We start from the raw sequence: 8,680 nt of genomic DNA, 5'->3' as shown, positions 1-8,680 counted from the left end.
TCCAGAAGGAGCCCCCAGACAGCAAACCCCACGACTCCTCCCCCCCACCACCGGGTTCGGGAAGAATTTCCTCGGAGAAGAGTGGGAGAAAAAACCTGTTTATTTAACAAGCAAGACACTCCCCAGCACAGGGAAAAAAAAAAAAACAACACCAGCTGACAAAAAAAACTCTTTCACCGTTCTGAAGGGATGACAAACTCAGTCTCTCTGGCGAGTGGTCGCTCAGTTATCAGTCTCTGGCGCTGGGGATGACTGCTGCAGGTGACAAAGTGTAGCCTCCCGGTGTTTCTTGGGGTTTCCCAGGTCCCCGTCCGTTCAGATGGTATCCAGGAGAGGGAGGGGACGGGGTGGAAGAGAAAACAGTCCAGGGAAAAAGTTGGACTGCCTAGCTGAACTAACTAATAAGCAGAAAGCAAGGGCAAAGCGAAGGAAAGAAAAAGGCAGAAGCGAGCAAGCAGGCAAGCAAGCAAACAGAGCTAAAACCTCTCCTAAACATAGACCATGGGGGAGGTGAGCCGGCTGATAACAAGACAAAACAAAGCTTCACTCTCAGAGTCAGTCCTGGAAGCACAGGACATAATACCAAACATAATCAGGACACACGATTGGAGATAGAAACACCATAACATCACCCTAGGACAACACCGTAGGACAGCCTGGGCTGCAGAGGCCACAGGGATGGGCAGCAGCTGAAAGGCCCTGACACAGCCAACTCCTGCAGCACTTGGGCCATGCAGGCTGGCCCTGGGCCTGAGGCCAGCAGGGGACAAGTGAGCCTTGCTGTGCTGGGGCCTCATTGCCTCCTTGTCCCTGCTCAGCAGCCTGGCAGGGGCCGCCCCATGGTGCTGCCCTTGGCATTGCACATGGCCAGAGCCCAGTGGCCCGGGAAGAGCCCTGAGCAATGAGGGAGGGACAGGATCTGCCTTGCCAGGGGCTGGGGCTCAGCCCTTGGCCCTTTGCATTCCTGAAACACATCCAGGTGTGCTCAGCATCAGAGACACCTTTCCCTTGTTTGTCCCCACCTGTCATCACTGCCTCCAGTGTTTTGCTCTAACTGGAACCTGGGTGTTGGAATTCAAAATGCAAGGAATTCTCAGAACACTGGGTCTGTAAGCTGAAGCTTAGAACTATGCATAGTTAAGTAGGGATAGGTTTAGCTTTAGAATTTAAGATATAGAAAAAATAAAGGTAGTTACAAAGGGAACAAGAAGTTTTAGAGTGCAGCAATGAAAGTTTGTGTGTTGTGATATAATTGGCTAAGAAAGTTCACACTGTAGCATGAGTCAGTAAGACAAAATAACTTAGTATTGAATTAGAAATTTAAATGTCTCTATTGACAGTGTTTTATTGCTTAATAAATACTTAAAAGACCTTGTAACCATAAGTCCTGTGACTTCCACGCCATGCTGTGAACATCTGTAAGACAAATTTACCCTTTCTGACTGGATAGAAAATAAAAAAAATTAAACCAAACTTTCTAAAGCAACTCAGAAGTCCCATCTCTCTGCTTCATTCAGAAAAAGAAAAAATCCAGACCAAAAAAGGTAATATAAAAACAATAAGCCCACTTAAGAATTATATCATAAAATGAAAAAAATGATACTTTAAAATTGTAACATAAAAACAATAAAACCTGCACCTGGGGACACTTTCTTTGTCATGTCCCTCAGTGGGACCCATTAGAACTTCAGGAAACTTTGGACTTCGAATCTGACTTGGAAATCTTGAGAGGTTTCTGTTCCTCCTTTACCCTATTTTTTCCAACCTGACATCATTGTCATCAATTTTCTGCTCAAATTCAGCCCTTGGGAAACCTTCTTCTTCATGTTTATCAGTGGGACTCACTAAAAGTAAGAGAAACTTTGGAGTTTGTGTCTGACTTGGAATTCTTGAGAGGTTTCTTCAACTCCCTCTCAGGGACTGATGTTCAGGGACTCAGCCCCAACCCCGAGAGGGTCATTAAAGTCCTTGTGCTGTGTCTGTGCTGCTGAGCTGGGCTGGGCTCCTGGCAAAGGCAACACTGCAGAGAAAGAGCCAATATTTCCAAAATATTATTTGGAGCTGCTTGGCAGCACCAAATGCACCACGGGGCTCATTGGGATCAAGCAAGTCCTGACAAACCATGGCTCTGCCTTGATTTCCATCTGGTCTGGTGCAGTTCATTTTAGGAAGGTTTTCAACTCCAGTTATGGAGAAATATCTGAAAGAGCTTCTTAGAAATATCCATTCCTATTTTCAAGGGTATATTTTATTACTGCTCTCTTTAGAGCAGAGCTGATGCAGCATTCTGTGATTGATGTTGATCCAGGGTCTCTCAGGAGGTCTGGCAAAGAGGAGTTTTCTTTTTTCGTCAGAGCCACTTCCGGCACTACAGCTCCCATGATGCTTCGCAGTTCCCATAGAGTGCTATTCGAGCCGTGACTTCAACTCCCATCATGCACCGCGCCCTGCCGAGAGCCATTGTAGCTGTGCCCACAACTTCCATGATGCTCCGCGGCCCTATTGAACCGTATTATACCTGTGCCTACAACTCCCATCACCCCCTGCGCCCCGGAGAGCCCCGTTAGAGCCCCCCCAGTGCCCCCCTGGACCCCGAATGGCCCCAGATTCCCCTCCCTGACCTCCAGATGCTCTCCTGGACCTCCAAGAGCTCCCCCAGGCCCCGAAGTGTCCATCCCAATCCCTCAGTGCCCCTCCTAGTGCCCAGTCATGTCCCCCAAGTTTACTCCAGACTCTCAAGTTCTGTCTAAATTCCCTCTCCAGACCCAAAACGGCCTCAAATATACTCCAGAAATGTCTCCATGAACCCCAAATGGGTCCCTCTTCATACGGTCTGAGAAAACGATTAAAAAGATAACAATGGTACTAAAAATAGGACTAATAATCATAAAGCTGGAGAAATCCGTAGCCAATAGTGGTCACTTATTAATGAAGGGAATTGTGTTACTTAGAAGCAATGACCAAAAAATTTTTGGTTGCCAAAAATGTATGGATTTTTTAACATAAATAGAAAATTAAGGTAATAAAATTATGGAATAGTATTATTATGAAAAATATATTATTTTAGTTTTGTAAATTAATAATCTTTTTTTTGGCATGTCAGTCCGAGGTGGGTGATGTGAGACACGCTGATGTTGGGGGTGAGGAGCAGGGTGTCCAAACAGGGTCATCCCTTAAGGGGCTCGTACTTCTGAGTGCCCAGGCCTCCTAAGGAGACATTCAGCATCAAGATCACCTGGGGAATAGTTCTATCACCTCTCCTCTAAAATGAAAAATAAAAAAAAACTCATGTGATTAAAAACACAAAAGTCATGAGGTGCACATCAAATCCTTCCTCATTAATAAAACTCCAAATTGACTCCAAGCATCTGCACAATCTCTCATAACTTGAAGACAACTGGAAGAAGACAAGGTGCTCCTGAGGACTTTCTCTATTTTTATGATCCCCGCAGTGGATTTGGGGCTGAGTCCAGGACCCTCCAGGCACTGAGAGAAGGTTGAAGAAGCTGCTCAAGGAGGCAGAAGCAAAACTCCAAGTCCCTTGGAGCATCAGTGGCCCCACTGAGGGCAGGGAGTGCCAAAGGCTCCCCAGGGACTGGTGAGAGCAGATCCTTGAGGGCAGGATTGCAGGAGCCCGAGGCTGTGAGCAGGGAACTGCAATGCTGAGCAAGGCCTGGGCTGGCTGGAGGAAGCAGAAAGGCCAAGGCCTGAGCCCAGGCCTGGCCCAGCAGGGCCTGTCCCTCACGGGTGGCTCGGGGCTGTTGCTGGGGCAGTGGGATGGCAGGGGCAGCAAGGACAAATGTCATCAAGCTGTGTGACACTGCAGATGCTCATGGAACCAAGGGCCAGTGTGACACAGCAGGGCCTGATGGAAACAAGAGGCCACGGTGAGCCTGCAGGGCTGGAACACCCCAGAACACTGAAATGATGGGGGTGACCAAAGGTTTCTTCCCTCGGGCTTCGTGCAGAGGAGAAACCCCAGCCAGAAATTCTGAAGAAGTCAAAAAGACACAAAAATTTTACCGGCAAAGTACAGAAAATCAAGGAACTTTTTACAAAGATTTAATACATCTTAGTCAACATAAAATACTTATCATAGGAAGAATTTGATTAACTTAACCTATTTAACCAAGAAGCCTTTAAACACTTAAATTGTTGAGGTATGCAAAACTGTTCTATATAAAGAGCATTAGAAGGAGAGGAAAGAGAGAGAGGCAGAAAGACAGAAACTCTGAAGATAGACACACACATGGCTCCCAACCCCTGGGGTTCCAGTGTGGGTGAGACACAGACCCCAGGAGAAGGCAGGGTATGGACCATGGGCTGAGCGCCTGCTCCGTGTTTTAAGCCCCTGGGCCTTTGTGGGCCTCCCCCAGGTGGGACTTGTGATTGCTGGGGCAATCAGAGCCTGGGTCAGCACCAGCCCACTGTGTGACTGATTGACAGCTCATCCCCAGGGGTCTGGGACATTGATCTCATCCAGCCTCTGACAGCGACCATGGTGACCATGGAACCAAGGGTCAGTTGTGACAAGGAATGCAGGAGATCCAAGGATGCCATGGAGACACTCTGGAACCTCATGGAACCAAAGAGACCATTGTGACACTCTGGTGACTCATGGAATCAGGGGGACCTTTGTGAAACTCAGGACCCCTATGGAACCAAGGGTCAAGGATGAAGCTGTGGGGCCTGTAGAACCAAGGAGCCATTGTGACACTGAAACAGGGGGAATTAAAATTAAAATTAAAGAGTTAGGGTAAAAATACAGGAGGATGCTTTAAGTGGAAGGGGGCTGACAAGACTCTATGAGTACCTAAAATTCTCTGTCTTTGCAAGAACAGGAGGACAGGGCAAGGCTACAAAAAGATAGAGGGGTAAGAATTCGCAAACAGGATGGAAGACCAAGGCCCCTTCCAGATAAGGGAGATTCCTTAGATTCCTGAGCCAGCAAAATCTGGTATCAAGGGGTGGAAAATGGCCAAAGACTAATATGCATGCCCAAAGAAAGTGAGGTGAAAAGTTCAGCTGAGAGGAAGACTGTTTACTTCATCCCAAGGACCCCCAGATGACCAGCAGAGTGACCAACATGGAGCAGTGTGCAGTGGCAAAGAGGAGTGGAGCTAATTTTAATATGAAGCAGGGACAGATGGGGTTAGGAAACGAATATGTATTAGGTTTATTGTGTATTCCTAGTTTGTAGAGAATAAAAAGAGAGGCTCAGGTTGCTGAAGGTGTGCATGTTTTTGGAGGAGCTATCCCTCATGCACCTCAGTGCTGAATAAAATACATACCTATAACTTTCGTTGTAGGTTATAAAATTTTTACAAGCGTCAATTTGGGTGACCTCGCTGCCCCCCTGAGATTTTGGGTGCCCCCTTTGCTCTCCCCAGAGCTGGAGCTGGTGCAGAACACCGTCTTCACTGACCCCACAGACCAAGGTGCCTGGGTGTACCTGCACTGCATCCTCTCCCAAGGCAACTCGGGGCTCCCTCCCACCCCTGGGGCCCTCACCTGGAGTTTTGGGGTGCGCCCTGAATGTTGGGGTGCCCCCTGACAGCCCCACAGCTGCCAAGGGTCATCTGTATCCATGTCAAGTCAGAGGATGTAATGGTGGCCAACATCATTTCCCAGCCCATCATGGTGAGTTGGCACACTTGGGTGCCCCAAACATCACCTGGATATCCAGAAAAATCACCTGAGTACACTTGGGTACCCCCAAAAATCACCTGGGTGCCCCAAAAATCACCTGGGTACCCCCCCCCAAAATCACCTGGATCCCCTCCAAAACCACCTGAGTACCCCTGGGTATCCCCAGAAATATCCTGGATCACCTCAAAAATCATCTGGATATACCTGGGTCCCCACTGGACACCTGGATCACCCTAAACCCCTGGGGCCCCCCTAAAACTACTGTCCCAAAAATCGTTGCTTTGATTGGGTAGACCTGGTGTCCCTACATTCCCATTGATTTCAATAGGGTAGCTCTGGTATCCTGTTTATCCCCATTTATTTTTATTTATCACTTCCAGTGGTCCCAGTTACGTCCCAATGCTCCCAGTAACCCCAGTGCCTTCTCTTAGCCGCTCCCAGTACTCCCAGTGCTCCCAGTGCTCCCAGTTTAACCAGTAACCCTTCCCAATCAAGCCCTATTAATGGATAGACCTGGTGTCCCAAAATCCCCCAATGACTTCAGTGGTGTACATCTGGTGAGCCTTGATCCCCTTTGACTTCAATGGCTAGACCTGATGTCACCAAATCTTTTGTGCTAAAATTCAAATTTGAGGTGTGCTATTCCCAGTTTTTGGGCTGAAAATGGAGATTTTTGGGCTTTCCTGGAGGCACAGCTCCAGCACAGGCCGCAGGTGTGGGATCAGGGTTTCAGAACTGGCTTCCAGGAATTCATCCAGGACTTCCAGAGCATCAGCACTGTGATCGTGGAATGGAAATTCCCAGAATTCAGCCCAACATTTCCGCCAAATTTCCCCAAATTTCCTCAAAATCCCCATTGATTTTAATGGATAGACCAGATGTCCTTAAATCCATATTGACTTTAATTGGCAGCTTTGATGTCCAAAAAATGCCTATCAGGATATTATTATTACAAAGGACGGGGCAACTGAGCGATACTGTAAAAGATGGCTTATGGCCTCATGGTGTCAGTCTCATAGAAAGTGAGATATTAAAGGTGTTATCTCCAAAGTCATAATATCAGAACCTGCCTAATTCTTGGTTACAATGCTCAATGTTAGGTTTTTAGCCAATCAAATACTTCTGTGAAGTTTGCTAGCACCCTTTTACACCAATCATTAATTTCTTTGCTTCTCATGGCTTTGCCACAATGTGTCCTTTTTACAACCAAACATAAAACACTTCACAAACCTACATGGATGCATCTTAAAATTACAGTTAAGTATATAAGAGGTTCTACTGCTAAACTTTAAAATCTTTGCTATATAATTTATCATACTGCTTTTGTTACATAACACAGATTTCTGTTTGCTTAAAATATATTTCTACTTCAACTACAAACTTCTATTCTTGTTTTTTCTCTATTTTACTGTTAATGTTCTGATTGTCCAAGATTTCTCCAAGGTCTTAGGTCAAACCTTGGATCCATCTCAATCTCTGAGCCTGTTTGCATAAGGCCCTGAGAGCTCTCTGTGCCTGCATTTCCCACACCACCTGTCATCTCTGCCTCCAATTTCCTGCTCACACTGGAACCTGGGGACACTTTCTCAGTTGTGTCCTTCAGTGGGACCCATGAGCAGTATCAGACACTTTGGAGTTCGATTCTGTCCAAATTCTTCAGAGGTTTCCTAGAAAACAACGTTTCTGCCTTGATTTCCCTCTGGTCTGGTGCCATTCATTCAGAAGTTTTTCAACTCCATTTATGGAGAAATATGACAAAGACCTTCTTAGAAATATCCATTCCAATTTGCAAGGATGTATTTTATTACTGTTCTCTTCAGAGCAGAGGTGATTGCAGCATTCTGTGATTGATATTTGTGAGAAATGGATTTGTAAAGGATTCTCAAAGCCTGACTGAAAGCTCACACAGTCTTGTACATCTGGATGCAAACTCTGAGATAAGGTGTGCTGACTCAGAATGGCCCTGGAATAGAGAAGACATTGCTGAGAGAGAGACTGAACTAGAAACAAGTTTCAAACAATGGACTTGCAAAAAGAACATATATTTTGGAGAATTAGAACTGTGAAAGATGCATTGTGCCTAGAGTATGTGGAGTAAAATACAAGGTGATTGGTGTTAGGATTATTTGCTCCACTGTGTGGCAAAAGCTAATAAAATAAAAATAATTTCTAAAGTATTGTAAACAGGAAATAAATTGGCTTTGAATAGAATGTCCTGGAGTTTCACCCTTCAAGGAGACTGATAATGAAAGAAAATCTTTTTAAAACACCTCTCAGTTGCCCAATCTCTGCAGAGCTGGGATTTTTCAACAGTGCTGAGTCCCTGGACATCATTCCCTGAGAGGGAGCTGAAAGAAAACTTCTCGAGAACTCAAGGTCAGACTCAAACCCCAACGTTTCTAGAAATTTTAATGGATCCCAATGAGAGATATGACTCAGAAAGGTTCCAGTTAGGGCAGAACACTGGAGGCACTGATGACAGGTGGAGACAAACAAGGGAAAGGTGTCTCTGGTGCTGAGCACACCTGGATGTGTTTCAGGAATGCCAAGGGCCAAGGGCTGAGCCCCAGCCCCTGGCAAGGCAGATCCTGTCCCTCCCTCATTGCTCAGGGCTCTTCCCGGGCCACTGGGCTCTGGCCATGTGCAATGCCAAGGGCAGCACCATGGGGCGGCCCCTGCCAGGCTGCTGAGCAGGGACAAGGAGGCAATGAGGCCCCAGCACAGCAAGGCTCACTTGTCCCCTGCTGGCCTCAGGCCCAGGGCCAGCCTGCATGGCCCAAGTGCTGCAGGAGTTGGCTCTGTCAGGGCCTTTCAGCTGCTGCCCATCCCTGTGGCCTCTGCAGCCCAGGCTGTCCTACGGTGTCCATGCCCTGCGCCTCTGTCCCTGCAGGCTGTCATCATCCCCCGGCTGCCCCACCTCGCTGGCCCCTTCCTTTGCTGACAGCTCTGCCTCCTGCCTGCCTCTGCCTGCACACACAAAGCCTTGGGCTGCTCCAGACTCCTTCTGGGGGATGTGTTGCATCACAGCCCT

Source organism: Sturnus vulgaris, unplaced genomic scaffold (genome assembly GCF_052056855.1).
Source record: "Sturnus vulgaris isolate bStuVul1 unplaced genomic scaffold, bStuVul1.hap1 Scaffold_180, whole genome shotgun sequence".
Taxonomy (NCBI): domain Eukaryota; kingdom Metazoa; phylum Chordata; class Aves; order Passeriformes; family Sturnidae; genus Sturnus; species Sturnus vulgaris.
This window is presented reverse-complemented; position numbering follows the sequence as displayed.